This window comes from Grammomys surdaster, unplaced genomic scaffold (genome assembly GCF_004785775.1).
Source record: "Grammomys surdaster isolate TR1022 unplaced genomic scaffold, NIH_TR_1.0 125951, whole genome shotgun sequence".
Lineage (NCBI taxonomy): Eukaryota > Metazoa > Chordata > Mammalia > Rodentia > Muridae > Grammomys > Grammomys surdaster.
The window spans coordinates 3,545,660-3,555,210 of record NW_021620772.1 but is presented as its reverse complement, the minus strand read 5'-3'; the positions used below and the strand labels follow the sequence as shown (position 1 = coordinate 3,555,210).

The window sequence follows — 9,551 nt, the reverse complement described above, 5'->3', positions numbered from 1 at the left end:
GGGAGGAGAAAGGGAGGAGAGGGCAAGATGTTCCAACCAAACTGAGGAGGAAACAGAAAGATCTCAAAAGCAAGCCCCCATAGCATCAATACACAGAAACAGTTTTATGACGTTGTTTTATGAAGTTAGAGAAGTTTACCTGAGTCTTGTCTCACTCTCAACTTGTAGGTCTACCTAGCTCCCATAAAAATAAGGAAAAGAGGGGCAGTGGGGGCAACATGCCTTTAATCCTAGCACTTGGGAGGTGAAGGCAGGCAGAATTCGACGCCAGCCTGGTCTACAGAATGAAGTCCAGGACAGCTACATAGAGAGACTTTAAAAAGCAAAAATAAATAAATAAATAAATAAATAAATAAATAAATAAATAAGCAAGCAAAAGAAATGAGTATGGTTACAGGGTAAAGAAAAAAACAATACCCTATATGTGTATGTATATATGAAAGATATATCCACAAGACTGATGAAAATATAACTACTTCAAAATAACTTAAAAACATCAGGAAAAGGCAGAGCAAGAGGCAAGGGGTACGGTGGCACATACCTTTAGTCCTAGCTCTCAGGAGATGGCAGGCAGAAGCAAGCAGATCTCCAAGTTCAAGTCTAGCATGGTCTACAGAGAGTTCCCAGGGCAGACAGGGCTACACAGACGGACCTTGCCTTGAGTGAGGAGAGGAAACACAAAAGTGCCAGATATGGTGGCACTTTAGTTCCATAATTCCTTTAGTTCCATAATTTGGAGGCAGAGACAGGTGGATTTCTGGGGAATCTCTGTGAGTTCTAGGCCATCCTGGTCTACCCACTCGGCCAGAAAGACACAGTGAGAACCTGTGAGAAAAGAAAGAAGGAAGGGAGAGAGGGAAAGAGGCAAGGAAGGAGGGAAGGGAAGGGAAGGGAAGGGAAGGGAAGGGAAGGGAAGGGAAGGAAGGAAAAAAAGATAAAGACAAAAACTGAGGTAAGGCACAGGCTTTAATCTCAGCACCTGAAAGGCAGAGATAAGTCGATCTCTGTGAATTTTAGGCCAACCTAATCTACATAGTAAGTTCAAGGCCACCCAGAGCTACATAGTGAAACACTGTCTCTGAGGACCAAAAAAAAAAAAAAATGTAAATAGTATAGTGACAAGAATCAGAGAGAACTAGAAATAAAAGAAAACCTCACTTAAGTCATGAAAATTAAATTGAGGGGAACATAAAAGCTAATAGAACAAAATGCCCCAAAAGAGAAATAAAAAAACAGGGGAAATGGGTTCTGGAAGGATGACTCAGTGGTTAAGAGCACACGCTGTTCTTACAAAGGACTCAGGGTCAGGTTCCAGCAACCACAGCACAGCAAGCAGCTCACAACACCAGTCACTCCAGCCAGCCTCTGGGCTGCCCCTGAGGGAACATGCAAGCACAGGCACATGCTCCCACACAGATGTACATGTAAACACAGTTAAAATAAAAAAAATAATACATAATATTTGTGAAAAAGGATTAAACTTCAAGGTGAAGGAAGTAAGCAAAAGGATTCAAAAGGATGTAACAAATCATGGAAGACTGGCGAAGAATAACCAAGGGCTGGAGAGACATCTCAGCTAAGAGCATGAAGCTCTCATTCTAGGACGCAAGTTTGATTTCCAGCACCCATAGCAGTTCACAACTGCCTGTAACTTTAGCTCTAGAGGACCCTACACTCTCTTCTGACTGCACTCATATGTACAAATATATATACAATAAGCACAAATATACACATAATTTTAATAATAATAAATGATTATTATCAATAATAATGATAAAACAGGTTTTCTTTTTAAGGATAACCAAGTAGAGGGCTTATAGGACAGCTCATCAGACAAAGGTGATTGCTACACAAACCTACTGATGTGTGTTCTAGCTCCAGAGCCCACATAGAGGAGGAGAAACCCAACTCCACAAGGCTGACCTCTGATCTACACATGCACTCAGGAGGACAGGCATGCCTCCCACCGTATGTGTACATACACTCACACATGATAATAAGTAAAATTATATCTTTTTTTTTTTTTAAAAAAAGAGGAGGCTAGAGAGATGGTTAAGCCATTAAGGAGTACTGGTTGCTTCCAGAGAACCCTGTTCAATTCCCAGCATCCACATGGCAGCTTACAACCATTTGTAAATCCAGTTCCAAAGATCCAAAGCCCTCTTCTGGCCTATGAGGGTACTGCATTACATACACATGGTGTATAGACATATATGTAAGCAAAACATTCATGTACACAGAATAAAAATAAATCTGAAAGAAAGGAAGAATAATCAATCAGGGATAAAGTGAAAGAAAGAAAGAAAGAAAGAGAGAGGGGGAGGGGGGGAGGGAGGGAGGGAGGGAGGGAAAGAGAGAGAAAGAGAAAATAAAAGGAGAGAAAACAAAAAAATAAAAGAAAACAAGATAGACCAGTTACCAGTTAGGGATAATACAAGTTCCTGAACAAAGAAATCTAAGTTCTTTTCCCACCACTACAAAAAAAAAAAAAAAAAAAAAAAACATACTTCAAGAAAACTTTCCTTAAAGAAGAAAAAAAATTTACCCCACACTTCGCAAAAGCAAAGTGGGTGCTTAAGAACATCAACCCAGCCTTTTCCGACTCGTTGGCCACCTCGGCACGTTTCCTACCTCCCGTTCGATCTTCCGCAGCATGCTCACCTCTCAGTCACCCAGCCCAGAGGGAAAGGGGGTGGGTGAAAAGTCGGGGCCCAGGATGGAACTGTGCCACACATGCAGCTAAGCATGCTGGGTCTCACCCTCCCCTTAACCTCCAAAGACTGTTTGCTCATTTCACAGATGAGAAAACTAGGTTTCCCAGAGGTTTAATGCTTTGTACCAAGATATTCACTAGATGACTTCTAATGGTTCTGTTCCAAGAAAACAGCCCAGCACCCTCCAAGCTCGGCTGTGTTTATCTGGAACAGCCTAGCCTCTCCTTCCTCCCCCTTTAAACTGATGAACACCAACTCACCAACAAGCATCAGGTTTCTACACGTATTTAAGTCAGGCCCTCCACCCTTTTCACTCTTGCTTAAAGATGAAAGGAATACAACCTGTGTTCATGACATTTCCACTACCTTCTCAGTTTGGGTGTCTAACCAAAGAATATTGTTTTCTTGACCCATCTATCCTTGCTCTCAAGTCGAGAGGGAAAGGCTTGGCTTCCCTAATTCTAAGCCCATCTCGTTTTTCTTTCTTAGTCGTGACACCTGGGTGGGAGTGTCAGTGGTTACACGGTTCACTAGGCAAGGAGGCACTTAAGAACTAACTGAGTGCAGTTCAATAGCAGAACTCTTTTGTGCCTATGATTCTTGTTCAGTCTCAATCAACTCAATCAAGGAAGAGAGGTGAAGATGAGTGATTCTTTCCATAAAACAAGCCTAAGACAAAGAAACTCAAACAAACAAAAAGTAAAAAGAACCTGAAAGACTAAGCCCATTCTGCTTATCCGACATAAAGAACCAAAGGTCCAGGAGTTAGGTGATTTGCCTGCCACTGCTAATAAACGGCTGAGCCAGGATTTGCATAGAAAGCTCCAAGCTAAGACAACTGCCTTCACTTTTCCTATAGTATCCGGTTGCACTGGCTTCATTACTCTGCCTTTAACTGGAAAGTATTTCATTTCTGGCTCTCTCATTGTTTGGTTGTTACTAAGCACTGTTAAATACAAATAAGAAAACGGTAGTTTCTTTTCTCCAATACCATGAGAAGCATAAAACATGAACGTGTAAAGTCTTAGCTGTTTGATATAAACTCTGTTATGGATGTATGAATGTATGTATTTATGTATGAATGTATGTATGTATGTATGTATGTATTTGCCAAAGATGAATATCGCAAAAGGTTAACCAGTCAAAAAAAAGGGGGGGGGCTACTTGTACACAAAATTTAGCTTTTAAAAACTGATTTTTCTAAGCGACAAGGTGGGTAGGCAAAAGTTGCATTAACTTGTTTTGCTTATCAAACGTTTGTAGGGTGCCTAATGTGTGGTTAGCACTTAAATCAAAGGGAGGTAAAACAAAAAAAAAAAAAGTCCTGATCCTTGGGTACTGATCCCAAAGAGCTCCGAGGACTCTAGTTCACACCGGTCCTCAGGGTAGAGCAAGGATGCTCATCTTCCTCAAGGTGGGCGGAGAGCCTCGGCGACTTAGCTGGAGCCGTGTCCGCACCAGCTAGCAACACTAAGCCGGGTCCTCACTGCAAGCCCAGTCTCCTCTCAGCACCTCCCGGCACCGGGCGCTAGTCTCCATGCACCCACAGCCCGCGGTTACCTTGGACTCGGGTGGTCCAGCCTGCACACCCACGACCCCCAGGCAGCTTCAGGTCTCGGGGTGGGAGGTCAGGCAACCCTCGAGAGGAAGAGTGACAATTGAGGAAAGCCGATGGACTCTAGGACCAGGATGGAGAAAGTCTACGAGGTGAAGTTTACAACGGCCACTTCCGGGGGCTGGGAACACGCGACGGGACTCTGGGCGGCCGGGACTTTCTCCGCCTCCCTGGCCCCGCCCCGGCAGGCCCGCCCCTCGCCTCCGCGTCCCCAGCGTCCCGCCTCCCTCCCGCCCGCCGCCCGAGCCCCGGCTCCAGGATACGCGCGGACTCAGAGAACGCGGGCTCGCGCTGGAAGAGCCGGCCCGAGATCGCGCGCGTGCTCCCGCGCCAGGCGGACTAGATTGCGCATGCGCCAGGGGTGGGTGCGCGTGCGCAGAACACAAGAGTGGCTCGCGTGAGCGTTTCGCCCGATGCGCGCTCTACCGCTACTCCTCTATGCCTTCTCTTTGTCTCAGAACACTCGCTACCTACTGACGTGCAAATTTCCAGCCTCGGACCCCTTTTCCCTGCTTAGAGAGGGTAGCAACCCGTTCCTGCTCTGTGAACCGCCTTGCTAGCTGGCTCTCAGGACCCGAGAAACCCCCTAGGACCGCAGCCGATGCCAGGGTCCCCAGGGAGTGTCTGCCGGGCTTCGGCACAGGTGGCAGACTCTCAGCGCCCTCCGCCTGCACAGTCTCCTCCTCCCATCGATTTCTTTTGTATTTCGGCTTGGGTGGGAAGAATGTAGGTCGGTGCTCTGATGCTGCTGAGCGTCTTTGATTACAAATATTGCAGAACCGGATCCATTGGCAAATAAGGCCTTGGAGCCTTCCCTTGTGCTCCATCTCTGCTAGATTTCAGCCCCTCCCCCTCCTTGCCCACGATTGATAAAGAGCTTTGGTTCTCCCTGTAGCCGCTTCAGAGGATTGGAAAAGCAAATCCTCTTTTGTTCCTGGGCTTTTGAAAGCCTATTCCCTAAAGAACAATGCAAAATGGCGGGATTTTGATGAAAGGTTTTTATCCCTACCACCACTACCTTCTTTCCACAAGTGTTCATACAAAATGAGCCTTTTATGCTAAACTTGTCCCCGGTTGGTTGTAATCAGCCTGAACCAGGTGTTCTCGCCTGCTCTCGCTCTGGAAAGCCAACGGTCCTAAAAGCTAATAGAGTAAAACTTTGATTCTTGCACTGCTGAAAAACTGTAATTGGTTTGAGGTCAGTCGTTTGGTTTTTAAAAGGTCTTCCCTTGCTTCTTAAGGCTTTAGCCAGAAAAGATAACTGCTCCGAAAACAAACTGAAGGAAACAAAATAGCCCTCTCTACTTAGGAATCAAATGGAGAATTACAAAAAATAAGATTACATCCATCACCATCAAGGGTTTCTGTGTGTGGCCTGATGATCCTGAAAGATAAGAGCCTTTTAAAAATTATATATGGTTTAGTTTTGTTATTTGAAAGATTTTTATGGGGGGGGGGGTGTTGTTTTGTTTTCTTGGTTTGGTTTGGGTGGGCTTTTTAAATTCCCTATGTAGCCCAATCAGGCCCCCAAATTCTGCATCTCCTGCCTTATCCTCCGGAGGAGCACTGGGGTTACAAAACATGGGGTAGACATCACACACCATGTCTTAATAACGTCACAGAAGAGAGTTACATGGCAAAATTAAGTGTTTGATATATTACATTGTACATTGTTTTTAGAAAAACTGGGTGACATGAATCCTTACAAACTTCATTTACTTGGTCTTTAGCATTTATTAGAATACAGTGCATGCACCCAACATGGAGTTAGGTAATAGAAACAAGATATACAGTACAAGTGCCACGAGGATCAGAGAAAGGAACTGTTAAACTCAATCCTGAGTGCATGGAAGTGATTTGTGGGGAATGTAAAGTCTAGTGTAAGAAGGTAGGGTAATAGGTTCATCAAAGTAACAGCAAGTTGGGACAGAATAAAAAAAGCAGGAGGCTGTTGAAGAAATAGAAACTTTGTGTACAGGGAAGAAGAATATAAAAGATCTGCTAGAGAAATATGTTCAACTCAGATCACAGAGAGCCTTTCAGGTCATATTAGCAACAAAGCTAATGAAAATTATAGTGATTACACAATAAATCCTATCACCGTAGAGTCCTTAGAAGGTTTCTATTTTTCCCTGGTGGTTACAGGCCCATTTTCTGTTGTCTCCTTTTTGGGTAAAGGCTATCTATATAGTGAGATGCTTTCTAACCCACTTCCAGTTGTCTTCCCTAGTCATTTCATCCCCTTCTCTTTCTCCCAACCCTTTTGAGAGACAATTAGATCCACTCCCTCAAAGCAGCTTATAACCTTGGTAATGACTTCATCACCAAATCCAAGACCCCTTGGCTTTCCAAGCCTTCCTCAGATTTCTCTCTCCTGCGTATGTGAGGATCAATACTCACTTTCTCGCCTCTCCTCACTGTCTTACCCTCTCACTGTCTTACCGTCTCACTGTCTTACCCTCTCACTGTCTTACTGTCTACTGTCTTACTGTCAGTAAAGTGCCCTCAGCCATCACTTGGCACCCGATAAGCTTCTTCAGCCGTGCAGAAGTGAATGCCAAGCTAAACGTTGATTATTTATGTCTGGGTTTGAATTTTTAATTCTTATTTCAACAGTTCTGCTCTAATGTCTGGCAGCATTTTGTTGTGGTGATAGTGGTAGTTCTTAGGTTTGTTTCCTTCCCTGTTTTAGGCAGGGTCTTTCTACACAGCCTAAGCTAACCTGGTAATCATTGTGCCTTAGCCTCCCAATGCTGGGCTTACAGGCTTGTGCCACGATGCTGCTTTTAGCTGGAGTATTGACATCAAAATATCTAAAACATAGCTTTCTCAGCTTACCATGAATTGCCCAAAGTATTCTTCTGCCTGTTCATAAAGCTTAAACTCTCAGGGGGAAAAAAATCATACAGAATATCTTTTTTTTTTTTTTTTTGCCTTCAAGATCTCAGTTCCTACATTCAAGAATTCTGCCTTCCCTCTCTGCCTTCTGTCTTCTCTCTGTGCCTGCTGCCCAATGCTGGGTCTGTTTCTTCCTACCCAGACTATTATAATCGGTCACTCATTCCCTTCTCCTGTGCACTTAGCAATTAACATGTGGGGTGTTTTTAAATTGACAACTATAAGATGAAAGGATGGGAAAACACGAAAAAATCAGAAGGAGGCCTAGAGGCACATGTGTGTTTCTGTGGTACAGTGGAGTGTCAAGCAGATTTCCTTGTGCGAGCCTCAGGGCTAAGCCCTGATTCACTCCCCTTGACCCCTCCGTAACCTCCCCAGAAGGCTCAGGCACCAGGTGCTTCGTTAGGATGGTGTTTGGTATCAGGTCTTAGAACTGAAAAGCCTTGGCATAATTGTTGCTCTGGGTGGCTCTGGCCCTTTGTTCCCTCCGTACGCTATATCAGAAACTTCCTTTCTGAAGCACAGCTCTTGAAGCTGTAGCTGTCTTGATTAATTCTAGAGTCACCATGTTGCTTACAAGATAAAATTCAAACTTCTCCTGTGTCAATCAAAGGCTACTTATCAGCTTCCTGTTGCCTTTCCAGCAATGCTTCCTCCAGGTTTACAATAAATCTTCCTTCTCATTCATGCTAGCAACGGAAAGGATACAACCAGGGGTAGCTATGAAAAGATGTATGCATAGGCTTAGATGAGGTCTTAACATACACAGTTTAATACAAAGGTTTAAATGCAGGTACCATTATAAAGCATATACTGTGTGCCTAGTTATGTGCTAAGTAATTTCACATTCCAATTTTCTTTCCTTTTTTTATTTTTGTTGTTGTTGTTTTGAGACAGAATCTCTCTACATAGACCTGGCTGTCCTAGACCTCACTATGTAGACCAGGCTGGCCTGGAACTCAGAGAACTACACCTGCCTCTGCCTCCCGAGTGCTGTGGTTAAGATTAAAGACCTGTGTCTCCACACATGTCTTATTCCACTTTTTGAACAGTGCTGTGGCATCTTAAATGAGACATGTCCTCTATAGGGTTTCCTACACACCTGGTCCCCAGTTGATGGCACTATTTGGGGATGCTTAGGAGGTGAAGCTTTGCTAAAGGAAGTGCCCCACTGTGGGAGGGGCTTTGAGTGCTTAAAGCCCCCCCCCCCTTCCAATTTGCTCTCTGCCTTGTGCTGGCAGTTGAGGATGTAAATTCCTTCTACCATGGCTACCACACATTGCCAAAGTAAACTCCTTCCATAAGCTTCCTCTAATCCTGGATTTTATCACAGCCACTGAGAAGTAACTCCTGCAAATGCAAATATCTCTTTACCATCTGTTTTGATAATAGCTAGTAATTTTAAAAATGAGGCTAATTACAGAAAACCAAGTAAATCTCTAGTATCCTAAAATATAAAAAGAATGATTAAAATTCAAAAATAAGAAAGTTTGAGCAGAGCCGGGCAGTGGTGGTGCACACCTTTAAACCCGGCACTTGGGAGGCAGAGGCAGGCGGATTTCTGAGTTCAAAGCCAGCCTGGTCTACAGAGTAAGCTCCAGGACAGCCAGGACTACACAAAGAAACCCTGTCTCAAAAAACCAATAAATAAATAAATAAATAAATAAATAAATAAAAGTTTGGGCAGGGTAATGGTGTCAGGTGCCTTTAATACCACCATTCAGGAGGCAGAGGCAAGTGAATTTCTGTAAGCTCAAGCCCTCCATGATCTACAGAGTGAGTTCTAGAACAGCCAAAACTACAGAAAGAAACTCTGTCTCAAAAATTAATACTTTAAAAATAAATAAATAAAGTATGAAGAAAAAGATTTAAAAATGTAACTAAGTGAGCTGGAGATACTACTCAGAGGTTGTGACCACATGCTGCCGTTGCAAAGGACCTAGGATGCAGTTCCCAGCATCCACATGGAAGCTCAAGAACATCTGTAACTCCAGATCCAAATGTGGAACCCTTTTCTGGCCTCCACAGGTATGTGGTATAAATGTATAAAAAGGTGACAAAAATATAAAAATTAAAATATTTGCATAATAATTTTAACAGAAATCTCACCTAAGAAGATATGCAGAAACAATTATATGAAAAGACATTCTACATCTTGTGTCAGATGAGAAGGAAATCACTACACACCTATCAGGATGACAAAAATCCGGAATACTACCAACCCAGCACATGGGAGACAGAGGCAAATGGATCTCTCAAGTTCCAAGACAGCCAAGGCTACATTTTGAGATCCTGTTTCAAAAAAAAGGAAGAAAGAAAGAAAG

The 9,551-nt window shown here is 43.6% G+C and overlaps 1 protein-coding gene across 2 annotated transcripts in view; it reads right to left on the bottom strand.

Moving 5' to 3' along the window:
* Ccdc171 (coiled-coil domain containing 171) overlaps positions 1-4,496 on the bottom strand; it is a 301,438-nt gene extending 296,942 nt beyond the window's left edge. For both annotated transcript variants that reach the window (XM_028753630.1, XM_028753631.1), the window contains exon 1: positions 4,275-4,496. The gene's annotated coding sequence lies outside the window, so the exon portion shown is untranslated. The remainder of the gene's footprint in view (positions 1-4,274) is intronic.
* Positions 4,497-9,551: the final 5,055 nt, after the last annotated feature.